Source organism: Somniosus microcephalus, chromosome 5 (assembly GCF_052327205.1).
Source record: "Somniosus microcephalus isolate GS21.2 chromosome 5, FLI_Smic_1.0, whole genome shotgun sequence".
NCBI classification, from domain to species: domain Eukaryota; kingdom Metazoa; phylum Chordata; class Chondrichthyes; order Squaliformes; family Somniosidae; genus Somniosus; species Somniosus microcephalus.
The window spans coordinates 205428993-205450251 of record NC_140991.1 but is presented as its reverse complement, the minus strand read 5'-3'; the positions used below and the strand labels follow the sequence as shown (position 1 = coordinate 205450251).

The 21259-nt window shown below is 44.7% G+C and overlaps 1 protein-coding gene across 1 annotated transcript in view; it reads right to left on the bottom strand.

Moving 5' to 3' along the window:
• The window catches only part of LOC147117530 (secernin-1-like), a 174557-nt gene extending 155605 nt beyond the window's left edge, over positions 1-18952 (bottom strand). The window contains exon 1 of the mRNA XM_085988591.1: positions 18607-18952. The gene's annotated coding sequence lies outside the window, so the exon portion shown is untranslated. The remainder of the gene's footprint in view (positions 1-18606) is intronic.
• Between the last annotated feature and the right edge of the window lie 2307 nt (positions 18953-21259).

The following is a 21259-nucleotide window of genomic DNA, read 5'->3' as shown; positions in this document are numbered from 1 at the left end:
AAAAAAACCATTTATTCCTACTCTGTTTCCTGTCTGTTAACCAATTTTCAATCCATGCCAGTATATTACCCCCAATCCCATGTGCTTTAATTTTGCACACTAACCTCTTATGTAGGACTTTATCAAAGGCCTTCTGAAAATCCAAATACACCACATCCACTGGTTCTCCCTTATCTATTCTACCAGTTACATCCCAAAAAAACTCCAGTAGGTTTGTCAAACACGATTTCCCTTTCATAAATCCATGTTGACTTTGTCTAATCCCGTTGATAATTTCTCTAAGTGTCCTGTTATCACATCCTTTATAATAAACTCTAGCATTTTCCCTACTACTGATCTTAGGCTAACCGGTCTGTAGTTCCCGGTTTTCTCTCTCCCTCCTTTTCTAAATAGTGGGTTTACATTTGCCACCCTCCAATCTGCAGGAACTGTTCCATAATCTATAGAGTTTTGGAAGATGACAACCAATGCATGCACTATTTCCATGGCTACCTCTTTTATTACTCTGGGATGCAGATTATCAGGCCCTGGGGATTTATCGGCTTTCAGTCCCATTAATTTCTCCAGCACTTTTTTTTTACTAATACCGATTTCCATTAATTCCTCCTTCTCACTAGACCCATGGTTCCCTAGCATTTCTGGGAAGTTATTTGTGTCCTCTTCCATGAAGACAGAACCAAAGTATTTGTTTAATTGCTCTGCTATTTCCTTGTTCCCCATTATAAATTCTCCCATTTCTGACTGTAAGGGACCTACATTTGTCTTCATTAATCTTTTTCTTTTTACATACTTGTAGAAGCTTTTACAATCCACTTATGTTCCTTGCAAGTTTACTCTCAATCTATTTTCCCCTCTTAATCAATCTCTTGGTCCTTTTTTGCTGAACTCTAAACCGCTCCCAATCCTCAGGCTTGCTACTTTTTCTGGCAACTTTATATGACTCCTCTTTGGATCTAATACTATCCTTAATTTCTTTTGTTAGCCATGGTTGGGTCGTTTTTCCTTTTGTGTTTAGGCGCCAAAAAGGAATATATAACTGTTGCAATTCATGCATTCGTTCCTTAAATGTTAGCCATTGCCTATCCACCATCATGCCTTTTAATGAAGCTCCCCAATCTATCATAGCCAACTACCTCCTCATACCTTCGTAGATTCCTTTGTTTAGATTTAGGACCCTAGTTTTGGATTGGACTTCTTCACTTTCCATCTTAAATGAAGAATTCTATCAAGTTATGGTCACTCTTCCCTAAAGGACCCCGCACAACAAGATTAATTAACTAACCCCTTCTCATTGCACAATACCCAATCTAGGATAGCCTGTTCCCTAGTTGGCTCCTCAACGTACTGGTCTAAAAAAACCATTGCGTACACACTCCAGGAATTCATCCTCCACAGCATTATTGCTAATTTGGTTTGGTCAGTCTATATGTAGATTAAAGTCATCTATGATTACTGTAGTACCCTTGTTACATGCATCTATAATTTCCTGTTTGATGCCATCCTCTACATTACCACTACTGTTTGGAGGCCTATAGACTACTCCCACCAATGTTTTCTGCCCTTTGTTGCTTCTTAGCTCCACCCAGACGGATTCTACATCTTGATTTTCTGAGCCAATATCCTCTCACTATTGCTTTGATTTCATCCTTCACTAACAACGCCACCCCACCTCCTTTTCGCCTGTCCTTCTTAAATATCGAATATTCAGCTCCCAGCCTTGGTCACCCTACAGCCATGTCTCTGTAATCGCAATTATATCGTATTCGTTTACATCTATTTGCACTGTTAATTCGTCTACCTTATTACAAATGCTTTGTGCATTCAAATACAGTGCCTTTAGATTTGTCTTAACATTTTCATACATCTTAACATTTTTTTGTGCGATGGCCCTATTTGTCTTACTCGGACCCTATTTGTTAGTGCACGCTTTTGTTTGTACGCTCTGTCCCTTCCACTTTCCTGCACTGCTTCCTTGTCTTTTCTCTTTAGCATTCTAGATTTCTCTCCACCGGGACCCTCTTTCTCCCCCGGGACCCTCTTTCTCCCCCACCCCCCACCCCACCTTTAGTTTAAAGCCCCATCTACCTCCCTAGTTATTCGATTCGCTAGAACTCTGGTCCCAGCATGGTTCTTTCCCCAGTACTGGTGCCAGTGCCCCACGAATCGAAACCCACTTCTCCCACACCAATCTTTGAGCCATGCATTCATCTCCTTGATCCTATTGACCCTATGCCAATTTGCTCGTGGCTCCGGTAATAATCCAGAGATTATGACCTTTGTGGTTCTGCTTTTTAATATAGTCCCTAGCTGCTCAAACACTCTCAGCAGAACCTCCTCCTACTTATGTTGTTGGTACCTACATGGACCATGACAACTGGATCCTCCCCCTCCCACTTCAAGTTCTTCTCCAGCCCAGAGATGTCCTTTATCCTGGCACCAGGTAGGCAACATAGCCTTCGGGACTCACGCTCCTGGCTGCAGAGAACAGTGTCTATCCCCCTAACTATACTGTCGCCTACTACAACCACCTTTCTTTTTACTCCCCCCACTTGAACGGCTTCCTGCATCACGGTGCCGTGGTCAGTTTGCTCGTCCTCCCCGCACTTGTCCAATAAATTCAAGGTTCTTGCAACCCTTGTGGACAAGAGCAGGGACTGAGGCTCCTACAATACTACCTCCTGGATCCCCATACCTGCCTCACTCGCAGTCACACCCTCCTTTCCCTGAACACAGGTCAAATATTTTAGAATTGACACAAGGGTTGTGGCTGCCATTGAAGCAAAAGGTCCAGGAAACTTTCTCCCTCCCTGATGTCTCGCAATGTCTGCAGTTCAGACTCCAGCTCCTCAACTCGGAGCCAAAGTTCCTCGAGCCGCAGACACTTACTGCTGATGTAGCCACCCTGGACAAAAATGTCCACAAGCTCCCACATATTGCAGCAGCAACACATCTCCTGTTCTCCCATTATTTTATTTATTTAATTAATTTGTTTAGTGTTAATCAAATGATTTATCTCCTTTAGTTTATTAAATTAATTAAATTAAGTTTAGTTTTTAAAATTTAGTTACATATGTTAACTTAAAACTCAGGCCATAAGTCGAGGATGTGTCAAAATTCCCTCCAACCAACCAATGTGAAGAAGGAAGCCATCATTTTCGGTTAAACCATGAATGCCATCCCCTTGCTACTGACTTCACATCCTTCCCATACCAGCTGCTCAGGTTAAAGTATACAGTACAAAAGCCTTGGTTTCTGTTTAACCCAGAGCGGAGCTTCAAACCCAACATCCTACCCACCACCAAGAGCATTTCATCCCCCTCCAGTACTACTGCTTCCATCCGTACCTCTTCTCCACTATGTCACTTCTAGACACGATTTTTCCAATGCCCTCCTTGCCACTTCCAATCCACAATAAACTGAAACTTTTTCTACATTTAGCATCCCTTATCCTATCCTGCACCAAGTCCTACATTCCCATCCTCACTGATCAATATTGACTTTGTCGTACAAACTGAATTTTAAATCCTCGTGCCTCAAATCCCTCCACTGACTCGCCCAATTCTATCTTTACAAACTCAGCTAGCCATAAATACACTGTTGCAGCCCCCACACACGCCACTCGGCCCTCCGACTCTAGACTATTGTGCATCCCACCATCTCTTCATATTCCGACTCCAACATAATTATGCATTTATATAGCATCTTTAATGTAGAAAAGTGACCCAAAACATTCATAACAAGCATAATCAAATTCACCAATTGTTCCACCCTTGATGGCAAAGGCATCATGCACCTTGGCCCCACTCTGGAACACCATGGGTGTGTGAAAGGATTGGGAATAGGGCGAGTTACAACGTCTGCAATTCGGGGCATTGGTTTAGATATTTTAATTTGAAGAGGGGGGGGGGGAAAAGTCAATTGTAAAGTATAAAAGCACTTAAAATTAATTAGATTGCATCATTTTTAATATAAAACTTAAATTTTCCAGGAGAACAAGCTTCATGACTCCCCTGGAAATGCACCACTAATTTTGTACCTTCAACACCTGAATTGTCCCTTTCAGGTTTTCATGTCCTTTCTTCCAATTCAATTGAAATAACGTTGGGTAAAACTGCAGCTTAGTTACAAAGCCCATCATAGGCTTATAATCAGGGCCATTCTCGAGTAGTCAGTCGTTTTGAAACCACTGGTCAACTTTTGCTAATTGCCCTACTTTGCATGTATGGGTTGTACAATATTGCATTTATTTTGCACATTTGATAATTTTGGTGTCTACGGGGTTAATATCTTAGTGTGAAGTAACAGTTTGCAAAATTATACTGTATTCCAGAAGTAAAATTGCACTTAGTTCTATAAATAGCTGTACACTCACAAAACAACATACCAGTGACAGTGACTTAGCATCACTGATAAGATCTCTTCCAACAAGTCCTGGATTTATTATTCTGATCCCCTTTCAAAAACATCTTTTTGAGCTTTGAACTGCTGTTTTAAAATATTGGGTATAGCCATACTATAGTTTACCTTCAAAAATATGGGGCAGATTCTAAGAAGCATGTCTTACACAAAAATTTCCAACTGCAGCAGATTCATCAACAATTATACTAAGCATCACTTTCACAAAAGATCACAAAATACTTAGATGAGGAAGCCCATTTGGCCCAACTTAATTCATCCATCCAAAACAACTTTACACTCCCTCTTTGCCTCCACCACAGTGCTCAGAAGTCCATTCCAAGTGTTGATTACTCTCTGCATGAAAAACTAGAACTGAAGACAGTACTGAAGTTGCAGTCTGACCAGAGTACTGTTGAGTTTGATCACTACTACTTCTGACATGTATTCTATAGTTTTGTCTACATAGCTCAAGATTCTAGCGTCTTTGTAGATTTCTGTTCTGCATGGGTTGGATACAAGCCCTCTGTAATTTTCAGAAAGTACATAGTTTCCATATATAAAATGTGCAAAAGTAATTTTGTATCATTTAGGTACAGATTTAAAACAATTACGGAAGTAAAGCATTGTGGTCATTCAGCACATTGGGTGCTTAGTTCCAGCTTCATAGGACTGCTTTTTTGAGTGGTTCCATTCCTACCTGTCCCATTGGCGCCAATTCATCTCCAGCAATAGAAACATAGAAGAGCAGGAGTAGGCCATTCAGCCCCTCGAGCCTGCTCCGCCATTCAATGCGATCATGGCTGATCATCCAAATTCAGTACCCTGTCCCTGCTTTCTCCCCATATCCCTTGATCCCCTCAGCTTTAAGAAATATATCGAACTCCTTGAATATATTTAATGAATTGGCCTCAACTGTCTTCTGTGGTAGAGAATTCCACAGGTTCACCATTCTCTGGGTAAAGAAATTCCTCCTCATCTCAGTCCTAAATGGCTTACCCCTTATCCTTAGACTGTGACCCCTGGTTCTGGACTCCCCCGCCATCGGGAACAGCATTCCTGCATCTAGTCTGTCTAGTCCTGTTAGAATTTTATAAGTTTCAATGAGATCCCCTCTCATTCTTCTAAACTCTAGCGAATACAAGCCTAATCGACCCAATCTCTCTTCATACATCATTCCTGCCATCCCAGGTATCAGTCTGGTGAATTTTCACTGCACTCCCTCCATGGCAAGAACATCCTTCCTCAGATAAGGCGACCAAAACTGCACACAATACTCAAGGTGTGGTCTCACCAAGGCCCTGTACAACTGCAGCAAGACATCCTTGCTCCTGTACTCGAATCCTCTCGCTACGAAGGCCAGCATACCATTTGCCTTCTTAACCGCCTGCTGCACCTGCAGGCTTACCTTCAGCGACTGGTGCACAAGGATACCCAGGTCTCGTTGCAGTTCCCCTTTTCCCAATCTATTGCCGTTCATGTAATAATCTGCCTTCCTGTTTTTGCCACCAAAGTGGAGAACCTTGCATTTATCCACATTAGACTGCATCTGCCCAATCGCCCAACCTGTCCAAATCGTTCCTCCTGACTGCAAAGCTGCAGATTAGCCAGTATTTCTTCCAATAGAACATAGAGAAGACCAAAGCCATTGTTTCCAGCTCCCACCAGTAACTCTGCTCCCTTGCTACTTTCTCCCCCACCTCCCCATCCCCAAACCCAGCTACTTGCTCAGGCTAAACTAGACTCTGCAAAACTTTGGCATCCTATTTGATCCATAGTTGATTTTCAGACCCTATATCCTTTTCATCATCAAGTCTACTTACTTCCTTCCTTCCACCTTCAAGTCACTCCTCTACATACATTCATTGCCTCGAGACATGATTTCTCCATGGTTCGATTTGACCACCTTTTGATCTCTATCCTCTTCAAACTCCAACATGCACTATGTTCCATCCTCACTGATCTACACGGACTCCTTGGGGATGGGCAGTTAAAAGAATTGATTTTTGGATCGCGACCGCAACCTGGCTCCAACGAGCCCACTTTCGGGTTTAGCAAAGGCGTGATTGAAAGCCTGCTAGTAACCTGCTCGCCGCACTCGAGACCTTATTAGTCCAGGTGGGTGGGTAGTTATTACAGTAATTAACATCCCTAGGAGATGTTAATTAGGTCCTTTCAAATTCAATTGCACGGATTTTTTAATTTAACATTGCCAGCACGGATTTCCCGAGGCTCATGAATCTCGCCAGTCAAACGGTTCATGTGGGTATTTAGAATTGTGATTGCCCCTTCTGAATAAAAGCTGTTATTACAGCTGGTGTCTCAACTTTCTCTGGCAAATGTTTAGCAGGGGGTTCTTGTCACCATACAGGTACTGGAGAACTTGCGGCTTTCAAACAGACACCAGCAGGGCGGGAGGCGCATTGCATGCGTTTGACAGCACATTAGAAGAGGAAGAGCATCACCATCCACGACAGTAACTATATGCTGTGGTGGAATCAGCAGGTACACAGGAGAGCGTTCAAGTTCGCAGGAGGCACTACCCACGTAACAAAGTGTACAGACAGAGGCTCAGCTTCCTTTACCTCTCAACAACAACTTATATATTTATACAGCACCTTTAACATAGTAAAAACGTCCCAAGGCGCTTCACAGGAGTATTATAAAGACAAAAATTTGACACTGAGCCACATAAGGAAAAATTAGGGCAGATGACCAAAAGCTTGGTCAAAGACGTAGGTTTTAAGGAACATCTTAAAATAAAGAGGTAGCGAGGTGGAGAGGTTGAGGGAGGGAATTCTAGAGATTAGGGCGAAGGCAACTGAAGCATAGCCACCAATAGTTGAGCAATTATAATCAAGGATGTTCAAGAGGCCAGAATTAGAGGAGCGCAGATATCTCAGGGTTGGGAGGGGGGGGTGCTGTGGGGTTGGGAGAGATTACAGAGATATAGAGGGGCTGAGACCATGGAGGGATTTGAAAACAAAGATGAGAATTTTGAAATCGAGGCGTTGCTTAACCGGAAGCCAATGTAGGTTAGTGAGCACAGGAGTGATGGGTGAACGGGGCTTGGTGCAAGTTAGGACACGGGGTGCCGAGTTTTGTATGACCAAGTTTCCATAGGGTAGAACATGAGAGACCAGCCAGGAGTGTGTTGGAATAGTCAAGTCTACAGGTAACAAAGGTATGGATGAGGCAAGGCCAGAGATGGGCAATGTTATGGAGGTGGAAATAGGCAGTCTTAGTTATGCCGTGGATATGCGGTCGGAAGCTCATTTCAGGGTCAAATATGACACCAAGGTTGCAAACAGTGTGGTTCAGCCTCAGACAGATGTTAGTGAGAGGGATGGAGTCAGTGGCTAGGGAACAGAGTTTGTGGTGGGAACCGAAAACAATGGCTTCTGTCTTTCCAATATTTAATTGGAAAACATTTCTGCTCATCTAGTACTGGATGTCAGACAAGCAGTCTGACAATTTAGAGATCGTGGCGCGGTCAAGGGAAGTTGTGGCAAAATAGAGCTGGGTGTTCTCAGCATACCTGTGGAAACTGACGCTGTGTTTTTCGATGATGTCGCCAAAGGGCAGCATGTAGATGAGAAATAGGAGGGGGCCAAGGATCTATCCTTGGAGGACACCAAAGGTAATGATACGGGAGCAGGAAGAGAAGCCATTGCAGGTGATTCTCTGGCTACGATTAGGTAAATAAGAATGGAACCAGGCGAATGTAGCCCCACCCAGCTGGATGACGGTGGAGAGGTGCTGGAGGAGGATGGAGTGGTCAACCATGTCAAAGGCTGCAGACAAGTCAAGAAGGACAAGGAGAAATAGTTTACCTTTGTCACAGTCACAAAGGATGTCATTTGTGACTTTGATGAGTCTCATTTCAGTACCGTGGCAGGGGCGGAAACCTGATTGGAGGGATTCAAACATGGAGTTCCGGGAAAGATGGGCACGGATTTGGGAGGCGACAACACGTTCAAGGATTTGAAAGGAAAGAATGATTCTGGAATAGTGAGCAGTTTTGTCAGATGAGAGCAGGACCCGATAATGCTTTATGTGGTCCAGCCAAATCTGGCGGTGAATGGCTAAACTAGTTATCCGCCATATCCATGCATGTCTGTGTCCCTTGGACTTAAGGGAGCAAAGATGAGGGCCATACCAGGGGGAACGGCTAGGGTGAGGGTGAGTAATTGTTGTAATAGGGACTAGGGTATCAAAGGTGGTGGTTAGGGTGTGGTTGAGCAGATCGGTAGCTGCAGAAATGTTGTGGTGAATGGAGGGCCAAAGGCTGGGCAGTTGGGATGTTGTAAGTGCAGTTGTAAGAGGGTTGGGAAGAGTTTTTTTTCCAGGGGCGGACACAGAAGGAAGTAGGGTTTGATGGGGGGGGGGGGGGGGGGTGCAGTAAGATGTGGGTGGAGAGCGATACAAGGAAGTGGCCAGAGATGGCCTTATCTGCGACTGACACAATGGGAGTAGCGAGGCTACGAGAGATAGCAATGTCGAGGGGGGTGGCCATGCACATGGGTTGGGGAGTTCACATGGAGGGAGAGATTAAGGGAGGATTGGAGGCTAGTGAACTCAGAAGAACGAGCATGATGAATTGAGATGATCTCAGAAGAGCAGTGCTTCAGCAGGCCGAGGTTGTTGCAGACATCTGCAGCCTCCTAGAACAGAGGTTCTCAACCTTTTTACTTCAGAGCTCCCTCCCGTGTTATAAAAATTCTGCGGCCTCCCCATAACACAAGTATTTCTGTATAAAATTAGTTATTAATAGCTCCATTACACCTTACATAAAGAATAATTTATTACGTCCTAAATTTACATAAGCAAAATACCACAGATGCTGGAAATCTGAAATGAAAACAGAAAATGCTGCAAATACTCAGGTCAGTCAACATCTGTGGAAAGAGAAAGAGTTAACTTTTTCCAGTTATGATAAAAGGTCATTGACCGAAACATTAACTGTTTCTCTTTCCACAGATGCTGCCTGACCTGCTGAGTATTTCCAGCATTTTCTGTTTTTATCCTAAATTTACATTATGTGCCCATTTGCTGCCAAAGGTCTGCTCCACCCCATCAACCATTGGCTTAACAGGAAATGAACCAGGAGCAACAAGCGCAGTGCTTATTTTGTGTACACTTGGTTGGACTGGACTAAAATTCCAGGTCCACGTTCTCCATTTCAGAAACAGAATTCCCTCTTATTTGAAAGCCAGTGATTTGAATTAACAGCACCAGTAATGGCGGAGGTCGATAGTACGAGAGAAATGGAGAAATAAACAGGGCCCAAAGAAATTTTACCCACCCGACCTCTACCATAAATCCTTTAGTGGCAAAGGCAGCCCCCCCTCTTTCTTCCTCCCCAACCCTTTCACAAATAGCCAGCAGTATCGCAAAGGTCTCAAGCACCCAGACTAGGCCTATCCATCCATCAGAGAAGCACAACATGGCCGTAACTATAAAGCTCCGATTCGGAGGTAATTCTCACTATTTTCTCGCCTGTTTGCTTCACCTCCATTTTGCGTGCATCATCCCCATGCCTTACTCAACTAATTTCAGAACTTTTTGCCTTTTTATTGCCTCAAACAAACAACGGTTTTGGTGGTCGATGTATTAACTGCTCCTCTGCGACAGGCTGACTTGACTTCCGCCCTGCTGGTCCTTCCCCTGCCGTTTGGTTGTGTTTAGTCCTATGAAGTGGTTCATCCATCTTAGAGTTCTGATGAAGGTTCAACTGCCGAAACATTAACCTGACTTTTTTTTCTTTTCATGAGGGATCGGTGTATTTCATGCATCATCTGTTTTTATTTCTTTGACTCTTACCCATTGAACTCCCCCTCCCCTCTGCACTTGGTTCAGTCCAAGAAGCTGCTTTTAGATTGGTTTCTTGCCATTTTAGTTTCTGCCAGCTCCTGACATGTGGGTTTTGTGCAGCCAGCAGCAACTGCAAGGTAAATGAGCTGGATCTGCCAATGCCAGTACCTGGGATAGTTTTTTTTCAAAAATTAAACTGGGTCTCCCCAATAGCTGGCCTTCGTGTCTCATTGGCTGGCCTCAAGTGTACCTGGCAAGCCAACTTTAGAGTTGCCACCAGCTGCAGGAGAACCATACATTAGGAGTCAGCAAGAAAGCAACATAAAAACAGCTATAGAAGGAACTTGTTTATTTCCCCGATACCTAATTGGAAGGATCCAAGTTGAAACATTAGACAATCTTGTATTTCAAATGTCGACGGCCCCGTCGCATATTACCAGCAACTTGCGTTTTATTAATTTCCACCATTTACAGTATTCCTCTCCCTCATCAGCAGATCTCCCTCTGTGCTAGTGGCGGTTAACTAGTGCGTGTGCCAAAGTGGCTTCATTACAATGGGGTGCCCACGCAAAGGGACTTGTCTAACCATACAAATGGTGTCCAACAGCAAGAACCTGAATTGACTGCACATGCAGTCTTTGTATCACTGCGACTATTCCACTCATCTTAATAAACAGGCGAGACTACTAATGTACTGAAGTGGGAGCAAAGGGTGAGAAGAGGGAGGGCTTTGAGTGGAGTTCCCGCTTCCATGTCCCTTTTCGCCATCAACCCTCTCCTGTGCCACATCACTCCTACCACTCTACTACAGACCAGCTTGAAGATCAGTGACGTGTTGCAAGGCCATGGATAAGGTATATCATCCTATTTAAGGCAGCAGACATGTTGACATTCAATGTTTGCATGGCCATGCAAATGGCCTGCATGGACTATTTGAGAGCTGTACTTGAAGCTCCAGAGGTAGCCATTCTTTCCATGGCAGACATTCTCAATTCCCTGCACCACCAATCCACTAGTGACCGAGTTGGACTCCTCCATTCTCTCTGCTATTGTGGAGAGTGCGCGTGACACGTCTTGTCTTGTCACAACTGGTTAAATTGCTGATGTACCTCTTAGCCTTCTTCTCAACAGCCACCCCGAGGTTTAGCATCTGTATCCAGTTGAGCAGAGATTAGAGAGGAACACACCACCCAAAGTGAACTCTCCACAGCTGTTACGATAGCAAAATACTGCAGATGTTGGAAATCCGAAATAACAACAGAAAATGCTGGAAAAACTCAGCAGGTCAGGCAACATCCGTGGAGAGAAATTTGAGTTGACGTTTCGGGTTTGACCCTTCTTCAAAACTGGAGAGAAAAGGAACTAGATCGAAGGCAGGGCTGCGATCGGACAAAAGAATAAAAGACCCAAAAGAAGTAAAAGAGATTAGAAGCTAGACGAGATGGTAATATGCTGGGATTAGGTGTAAAGTGTACTGGCAGGGCAAAAGATAGCTGCCAGGTGTGAGAGAGAAACAAAAGGAGAGGGGGGGGGGGGGGAGAGGAAAGGAGTGGAAAAATATAAGTAAAAATGAAATAGGGGCCGAGGTTATGATCTGAAATTGTTGAACTCGATATTGAGACCGGAAGGCTGCAAAGTGCCTAATCGGAAGATGAGGTGCTGTTCCTCGAGTTTACGTTGAGCTTCCGTGGAACAGTACAAGAGGCCAAGGACGGTGAGGTCCGAGTGGGAATGGAGCGGTGAATTGAAATGACAGGCGACCGGAAGCTCGGGGTCACCCTTACGGACTGAACGGAGGTGTTCCGCAAAGCGGTCACCCAATCTGCGTTTGGTCTCCCCAATGTAGAGGAGACCGCATCGTGAGCAGCGTGTCAGTTCTATCTCCCGCACCTCTGCCCTCACCCCTGCCCCTCCCTCCCGGAACCACGATAGGGTTCCCCTTGTCCTCACCTTTCACCCCACCAGCCTCCACATTCAACGGATCATCCTCCGGCATTTCCGCTACCTCCAAAGTGATCCCACCACCAAACGTATCTTCCCCTCCCCTCCCCTTTCAGCATTCCGCAGGGACCGCTCTCTCCGAGACACCCTAGTCCACTCCTCTATCACCCCAAACAGCCCTTCCCCTTCGCCTGGCACCTTCCCGTGCAAGCGGAGGAGATGTAACACCTGCCCCTATACCTCCCCCCTCCCCACTGTCCAGGGCCCCAAACACCCCTTCCAGGTGAAACAGCGATTTACTTGTACTTCTCGCAATCTAGTATACTGTATTCGCTGCTCACGATGCGGTCTCCTCTACATTGGGGAGACCAAACGCAGATTGGGTGACCGCTTTGCGGAACACCTCCGTTCAGTCCGTAAGGGTGACCCCGAGCTTCCGGTCGCCTGTCATTTCAATTCACCGCTCCATTCCCACTCGGACCTCACCGTCCTTGGCCTCTTGTACTGTTCCACGGAAGCTCAACGTAAACTCGAGGAACAGCACCTCATCTTCCGATTAGGCACTCTGCAGCCTTCCGGTCTCAATATCGAGTTCAACAATTTCAGATCATAACCTCGGCCCCTATTTCATTTTTACTTATATTTTTCCACTCCTTTCCTCTCCCCCCCCCCCCCTCTCCTTTTGTTTCTCTCTCACACCTGGCAGCTATCTTTTGCCCTGCCAGTACACTTTACACCTAATCCCAGCATATTACCATCTCGTCTAGCTTCTAATCTCTTTTACTTCTTTTGGGTCTTTTATTCTTTTGTCCGATCGCAGCCCTGCCTTCGATCTAGTTCCTTTTCTCTCCAGTTTTGAAGAAGGGTCAAACCCGAAACGTCAACTCAAATTTCTCTCCACGGATGTTGCCTGACCTGCTGAGTTTTTCCAGCATTTTCTGTTGTTATTTCTCCACAGCTGTTGTTGCCTCCTGTGTCTGTCTGCTTATGTTCACTTCAAGGTTGTGAATCACCAGGTGAAAACCCAACAAACAGTCTAACTGGACCCACCGAAGTGAGAGTGTGTACCATCTACAAGATGCACTGCAGCAACTCGCCAAGGGTTCTTCGACAGCACCTCCCAAACCCGCAAACTCTACCATCTAGAAGGGCAAGGGCAGCAGGCGCATGGGAACACCCTCACCTCCAAGTCACACCATCCTGACTTGGAAATATATCGCCATTCCTTCATAGTCGCTGGGTCAAAATCCTGGAACTCCCTCCCTAACAGTACTATGGGAGTACCTTCACCATGTGGACTGCAGCAGTTCAAGAATGCGGCTCACCACCACCTTCTCAAGGGCAATTAGAGATGGGCAATAAATGCTGGCCTTGCCAGCGAAGCCCACATCCCAAGAACGAAAAAACAGACCTGCGAGTGACTGAATGTCAGGTGGATGGATGTAGTGCATTCGGTGAGGGTGACTATGAGACACATCACATTGCATAAGGATTGGGGTGAGTGGCAGCATTGGATAGATTAATGGGGAAATGAAGTGTATAGAAACTGAAGGCTAGGTGCTGCAGAAATTTGAGTGGTTATGAAGTGGTGTGATGGAGTACACTTAGCAAGACAGAGTGAAATGGAGAGGGGGTGCGGGAGGAGGACTTACACACCACAGGTAAATCAGCAAATGTACTCACTTTTCCTAACCTGGTTAGGTCAGGTCATTAAATCCCTTCCTGCCCTGCATCCAAGCCTGGGACACAATGCTCCTGCTGCTCACCTCTTCAGCTACCTCCAATCATGCCTTCTTGGTGAGAGCAGCAAGTTTATTCCTCCCATTGTTGGGGAAAAGTATGTTCTTCCTGCACCCAGTAGTAATGCCAGGGATGCATCATTAAATCTGGGTGCTGCCCTTGCTTTCTGTGCATCCATCATAAACAACTCCTGGCTCCTCCAATTTCCATTTCCACATTGTCCCTTTAAATATACAGTTGAGATTGTCCCTTTAAATATACAGTTGAGATTGTCCCTTTAAATATACAGTTGAGATTGTATCATGCAGGTGCACATCACGCCCACTGCGCAGCTTGGAGGCACGAAGCCCGGAAGTCAAAATTTATTGCCTTCAAGCTGAAATCGGAGAATCCAAAGCATTGATTTGAATTCTGGGTATTGCCCATGGAAGTCACCTTCACATTAATATCAGGGCCCTTGACTCCCAGTGAATCAATTTTAAGATCCTTATCTACAAATCCCTCAATGGCCTCAGCCCCACCCCTCTGACATTCTCAAGCCTTACATCCCCTAACATAGCCTACCTTGCACTCCACCTTCTGTGCATTTTTCCTCCCTTCGCTCCATCACTGGCAGAGCTTTCAGCTGACTCGGACCTATTCTCAGAAACACACGACATTTCTTTCTCTGCCTTTAAAAGCCTCCTGAAAAACCCTTTTACCAAATCTTCCAGTCATCCCTCAACTTCCCCACAAAGGCTCAACATCCATTCCTCTCTTTAGTTCCTTAGGACATTTTACTATATTGAAGGCATTTTATGAATTGAAGTTATTGCAAGTAACAAACCAACAATATTGTTTGAATGATTTTAATGGTTTCATACTCAAATGTACACATCAGTAACACCAAGCAACATATTCAAGGCAGACCAGAGACCGGCTCATGTCTTTAACATAAAGTCAGAAAGAAAACTGTATCTTAGCTAGCAAGTACTTTATCCACTTCTCAAAAATAACAGCATCCAGCAATTTTAACCTGCCACAACAGCAAAGTCACTGAATGGATTTATTGTAAGTAAGCCTTGGGGCAAATTTGCAATATTACATTTATGTCAGCATCACATATCATAGCAGAAGTTAGCAGATAAAAGCTGCACCATGTAATTCATATTAAATTACAGACACTTATTTCACAGTTAGATAACAAATCAATTTATTGCAACTCGAGATTTCTACCTCCTTCCCCCATTCAATTTTCTTCCCTTCTGAAGGTGTTGACATTTGCACAGGTACAGTTTCACAAACTGAAGCCATTCTTCAAGTGGCCTTTCATGTACTACAGTACTTAAAACAGCAAGCGTCATTGTGTGCGTATATGTACATGTATGTACACACATGCAGGAATCACTGAGGAGCAAGAAGAAATAGAGCCCATGGATATTTATTTTTTCTTCCGAGCACAGGAATGTTGAAGCTAATTGCAATGTCCTATTGCCACCCTGCTGAGATAAACTAACACAGCACAGATCAGCATCAAACCTGGACTGGTTTGTATGACTCAGACTGGGTAGTGCATGAGGCACCATGGGAAATAACCCAAGATATTCTAAAATAATTGCATTTTATTGCAATATTTGTTCTACATAAAAGTTATTCCAATTGTTAAATTAAACTTGACCAATGATAGATTGCAGTTTCTACAACTGATTAGAAATGGGCAAATGTAGCAGATATTTGAAAAAAAGTGTTTTACGGCATTGATGTAATGTGCTTGCAAACACAATGGTCCAGAAATTCGGGTTGGGGGCTTCCCACAGGTGCAAGCCCCCGACCTGCACTTACCTTGCGCGCCGGCCGTTGAGCTGTGGGCCCCCGTGGAATTGCGATCCTGGGCCTCCTCCAACTGCCGGCGCACAGTGCTTGCGTATCCCAGGGGCGCAGTTAGTTCAATGCGTCCCCTGGGATCACGTGGGCCATGGAGAGCCAATGGTAGCAGGGAATGCTTCATTCATAATTTTGACCTATAAATACTACAAGCCCCAAAACATCACTAAATCTTCAAATAAATTTAAAAAACCCATCACATTTTTAATAAACTATAAATTACATGAAATAGCTATTTTAAACAATTTAAATTTTTGAAAAAATTAATTACATTTTCTAACTGGGCTAAAAATAAACTTACCTTTCTTTAAAGTATTTAAAAATAATAAACCTGTGGAAAAAATGTTTTAATTTTAATTAATTCACCACTTACCTTGCGACTGCTTTTTACATGTCTAACTTCTGGAGACTTAAGTTCAATACGCACGCGCAGCCTCTCCCGCGCACGCATTCAACTTCTGAACCCCTTCAGGGGAACGGAAGTGCCGGTTTCCCATGCATGCGCAGTGCATGCAGGAAACCGGCACTTCCATTGGGCTTACGGGTGAGTACCCCATGCGTACTCACCCGTGGAGACCCAAATTTCTGGGCCACTGACTGAGATGCTTCATTCCCCTAGGTCTCATCTGTACATGTACACACACGCAGGAATCACTGAGGAGCAAGAAGAAATAGAGCCCATGGATATTTATTTTCTTGGAACAGAGTGTCCGACAGAAACAAGCTACATTTTATAAAGAAATATCTTGCTCCAAAGAGTGATATCTTACAATCCTACATGCTTCAATGCTAACTTTACCATGGGCCTGATATTCCGATCCCTACAGGTGTGTACGCGCTGGGTACAGTCCTGTAGGGACATCGGAAATGTCGGTTTCAGGCATGCACTGTGCTGGAAACCGGCATTTCCGATCTGTCAAGAAAGCTCTTGACAGATCCTCCGGCTGCCCGGGAGAAGGGCTTCTGCGGGCAGATAGTTCCGCTTTTTGGAGACCCTCCGCCCACAGAAAACACTTACAATTCTTGCGCCTGGTAAAAGCAGGTGCAGGATAAGAGTTGAAAAAAAGTTTTTTTTTTTTTTTTTTTTTTTTTTTTTAATTCCCACTGATTTATCATTTAAACATACTTTTAAAAAAGTTTATTTTTAGCCCTGTAAAGAACTTTAATTATTTTTTTCAAAAATTTAAAGTTTTGTTTAAAATAGTTAATTTATTGTAATTTCAAGTCATTTTAAAAATGTAATTTTTAAAAAATTTATTTAAAATTTTAGTCTGTTTTGGGGGTGATCTCCTTTCATATATTTGACAGGTCTTCCTGTCAAATGTATGAAGGGAGATTCCCTTCCCTGATCGGCTCCCCATGGCCCACGTGATCCCAGGGACGCTGCAAACTACCTGTGCCTTTGCGATACGTGGGCCCAGCAGTGGAATGTGTGCGTCCCGGGAGCCCTCAGGTAAGGGCGCAGATTTTTCCAGATCGCAGTCATCTGCCCGCGGGAGGCCTGCGATCGGAATATCTGGGACTATGTTTATACCATAGGTTCTCAAACTAGGGTCTTCACAGCATTCAAGCACGTCCCAAAGATCAGATTCACAAATTCTACTATATTTTTGGGAATTATTTCTGTTGTTGTAAGTAAAATAATTTCTACAATTATACCATTTATCCTTTCGGTAGTCTCTCGAGTTAGGACAGAAAATACCCAGGAATATATCAATAGTCACAGCAAGTGCCTCACAAAGAGAAGTTTGAGAATCATAATTTTACATTAAAGTGATTGAAGAAGCATAGCATCCTTGAGTAGCCTCCTGCTATCTTTACAACATTTCAGCTCAGTGTAAAGTGAAGCTCAATTTTCTGTATGCTCCCTAGAATTACAGGCTTGAGTGTAATATATCAACTGAATAAATGATATAAAGATAAGTTAATCATACATCATGCCCCAGGTGGTTGCATAATGTAATGGGCTGGATTTAAAGCATTACCTCGCAAATTTCATAAATAATACATTGAATTTCCATTACCAACCCCTCTCTTCGCTGTGGTGCGATGCTGTCGACTTGAATTCCGTTTGTAACTGGTCAAACCATCAGACCCAGAGTAGCAGTTCACAGGAGACAATGAAAAATAATGGTGGGGGAAGGCGAAAATTAAAAGTTAACAATAAAGAAACCCATAGTGTTTTTAAACTAAGGTACATGCTGAGGAAAGCAAATATTTAAAGATAGAAATGCTAAAACAGAGTTGAGAGTCAGGAACAGCGAAAAGAGAAACAAGGTAGAGGAAAGATTAGAAAATGGGACCTGGGGGTGACAGCAACAAGAAGTCAACTCCGGCAGAGAGCGAGGGTGGGTGTTACCGGGGGAACGGCGCGGGAAGGTGTAAAGGTGGGGCACCTGTGGGTGAGGAGCTGGGGTGGAGCCAAGGCCAGGCTGGCGACACAGCCCAGTCCGCAGAGGGAAACGTTGCATTCGGTTTGGACGATTTGTTTCAGGGTGTGACAGGGTCCGCCCGCCCCGCCCAAAATTCAGGATGCAGAAAGGCGATAAAAGCTCAAACCTAAGCCTTTCGCACCCCGCCTGCTTCTATTTAAAAACGTTTTTTGACAAATAACTAGAAAAAAATAAACCTGACTCTGCATGGTGACAACCCACCCCTCCCCTTTTCTTTCACTCTGGGTTTTATTTGAACAGAGAACGGACAACCAACGCCGAGCCGTCGGGGCTCCCTCAGCCTCAGCCAACTCAGACTGGGCAGCCACCAACCTGCCGCAGCCCACCATCCAAAACAACCGCCGGGAAAGAAAGCCATTTATTGATCTGCTGCCCTCAATCTGTGGAAGCTGCACCTTACCTGAGTGCCGGTCTGTCTCTGCAGCTCTAGGTAGCGGCTACTCCTGGTCATGTGACCGCAGCAACCGGGGGCGGAGAGAGTGCAAGCGCTGTAGTAATTGTAGCCCGCACAGAGAAGGGTCACAGAGCGAAATAAATATTTCTCTATTTAATAATCAGGTACACGTTAAATGCAACAATATTAATTCCCATTCACATATAAATTATACATGTTTTCATTGTGGAATTTTGCGTTCAAGGTGAGGGCTGACATGACAACGCTAGAGGTTTGCTAATGTACAACAGCCAGCATCTTCACACACGCTGAGCAGCGCCATCTGGTGAATGAGCTCACATCGAAGTTTAAAACTCAGGCGACGAGATTTTCCACTAGCCTTCAGACAACTGGTATTTTTCACACCAGTATTCCAATATTATTCTGGAAAGTAGTTATAGAAAAGGACAATTTGATTATTGCACGATGTGCAGTGCCATTCGCAACTCGCTGGTCATCTTCCAGAACTCGATAGACTCTGGAACAGTACCCATGGATTGGAGGGTAGCTAATGTCACCCCACTATTCAAAAAAGATGGTAGAGAAAAAGCGGGGAATTATAGACCGGCAAGCCTGACATCGGTAGTGGGGAAAATGCTAGAGTCCACTATAAAAGATGTAATAGCATAGCACTTGGAAAGCAGTGACAGGATCGGACAAAGTCAACATGGATGTACAAAAGGTAAATCGTGCTTGACTAATCTACTGGAATTTTCTGAGGATGTAACTGGTAAAATAGATAAGGGATAACCAGTGGATGTGGTGTATTTGGACTTTCAGAAGGCTTTTGATAAGGTCCTGCATAAGAGGTTAGCGTGCAAAATTAAGGCACATGGGATTGGGGGCAAGGTGTTGACTTGGATAGAGAACTGGTTGGCAGATAGAAAGAAGAGTTGGAATAAACGGGTCATTTTCCGAGTGGCAGGCAGTGACTAGTGGGATACCACAAGGATCGGTCCTAGGACCCCAGCTGTTCACAATATATATTAATGATCTGGACGAGGGAATTGGATGTAGTATCTCCAAATTTGCAGACGACACAAAGCTGGGTGGGAGGGTATGCTGTGAGGAGGGTGTCGTGAAACTCCAGTACAATTTGGACAGGTTGGGTGATTGGGCAGAAACATGGCAAATGCACTATAATGTGGATAAATGTGAGGTTATCCACTTTGGTGGCAAAAACAGGAAGGCAGATTATTATCTGAATGGCAATAGATTGGGAGAAGGGGAAGTGCAAAGAGACCTGGGTGTTATTGTGCACCAGTCGCTGAAGGTAAGCATGCAGGTGCAGCAGGCGGTTAAGAAGGCAAATGGTATGTTGGCCTTCGTAGCAAGAGAGTTTGAGTACAGGAACAAGGATGTCTTCCTGCAGTTGTACAGGGCCTTGGTGAGACCGCACCTTGGGTATTATGTGCAGTTTTGGTCGCCTTATCTGAGGAAGGATGCTCTTGCCATGGAAGGAGTGCAGCAAAGATTCACCAGGCTGATACCTGGGATGGCAGGAATGACGTATGAGGAGAGATTGTGTCGATTGGGCTTATACTCACTGGAGTTTAGAAGATTGAGAGGGGATCTCATCGAAACCTATAAAATTCTGTCAGGCCTGGACAGACTAGATGCAGGAAGGATGTTCCCGATGGCCGGGGAGTCCAGAACCAGGGGTCATAGTCTAAGGATAAGGGGTAAGCCATTTAGGACTGAAATGAGGAGGAATTTCTTCACCCAGAGAGTGGTGAACCTGTGGAATTCTCTGCTACAGAGGGTGGTGGAGGCCAGTTCATTAAATATATTCAAGAAGGAGTTGGATATATTTCTTAAGGCTAAAGGGATCAAGGGATATGGGGAGAAAGCAGGGACAGGGTACTGAATTTGGATGATCAACCATGATCTCATTGAATGGCGGAGCAGGCTTGAGATAATCCTCAGATAATGAAGCAGTCCGTGCCCACATGCAGCAACACCTGGAGGACATTCAGACTTGGGCTGATATGTGGCAAGTAACATTCGCGCCACACACGTGCCAGGCAATGACTATCTCCAACAAGTGTGAGTCTAACCACCTCCCTTTGACATTCAACGGCATTACCATCACCAAATCCCCCACCATCAACATCCTGGGGTGTCAACATTGACAGGAAACTTAACTGGACCAGCCACATAAATACTGTGGCTACAAGAGTAGGTCAGAGGCTGGGTATTCTGCGGGGAATATCCTACCTCCTGACTCCCCAAAGTCTTTCCACCATCTACAAGGCACAAGTCAGGAGTGTGATGGAATCCTATCCACTTGCCTGGATCAGTGCAGCTCCAACAACACTGAAGACAGTCTACACCACCCAGGACAAAGCAGCCCACTTGATTAGCACTCCATCTACCACCTTAAACATTCACTCCCTCCACCACCAACGCAACGTGGCTGCCATGTGTACATAATAAAATTAGAGAGTTAAATGCGTGACTCAAAGACTGGTGTGGGAGAAATGGGTTTTGCTTCCTGGGACACTGGCACCAGTACTGGGGCAGGAGGGAGCTGTTCCGTTGGGACGGGCTTCACTTGGCCAGTGCTGGGACTAGAGTCCTGGCGGATCATATAACTAGGGCTGTAGAGAGGGCTTTAAAC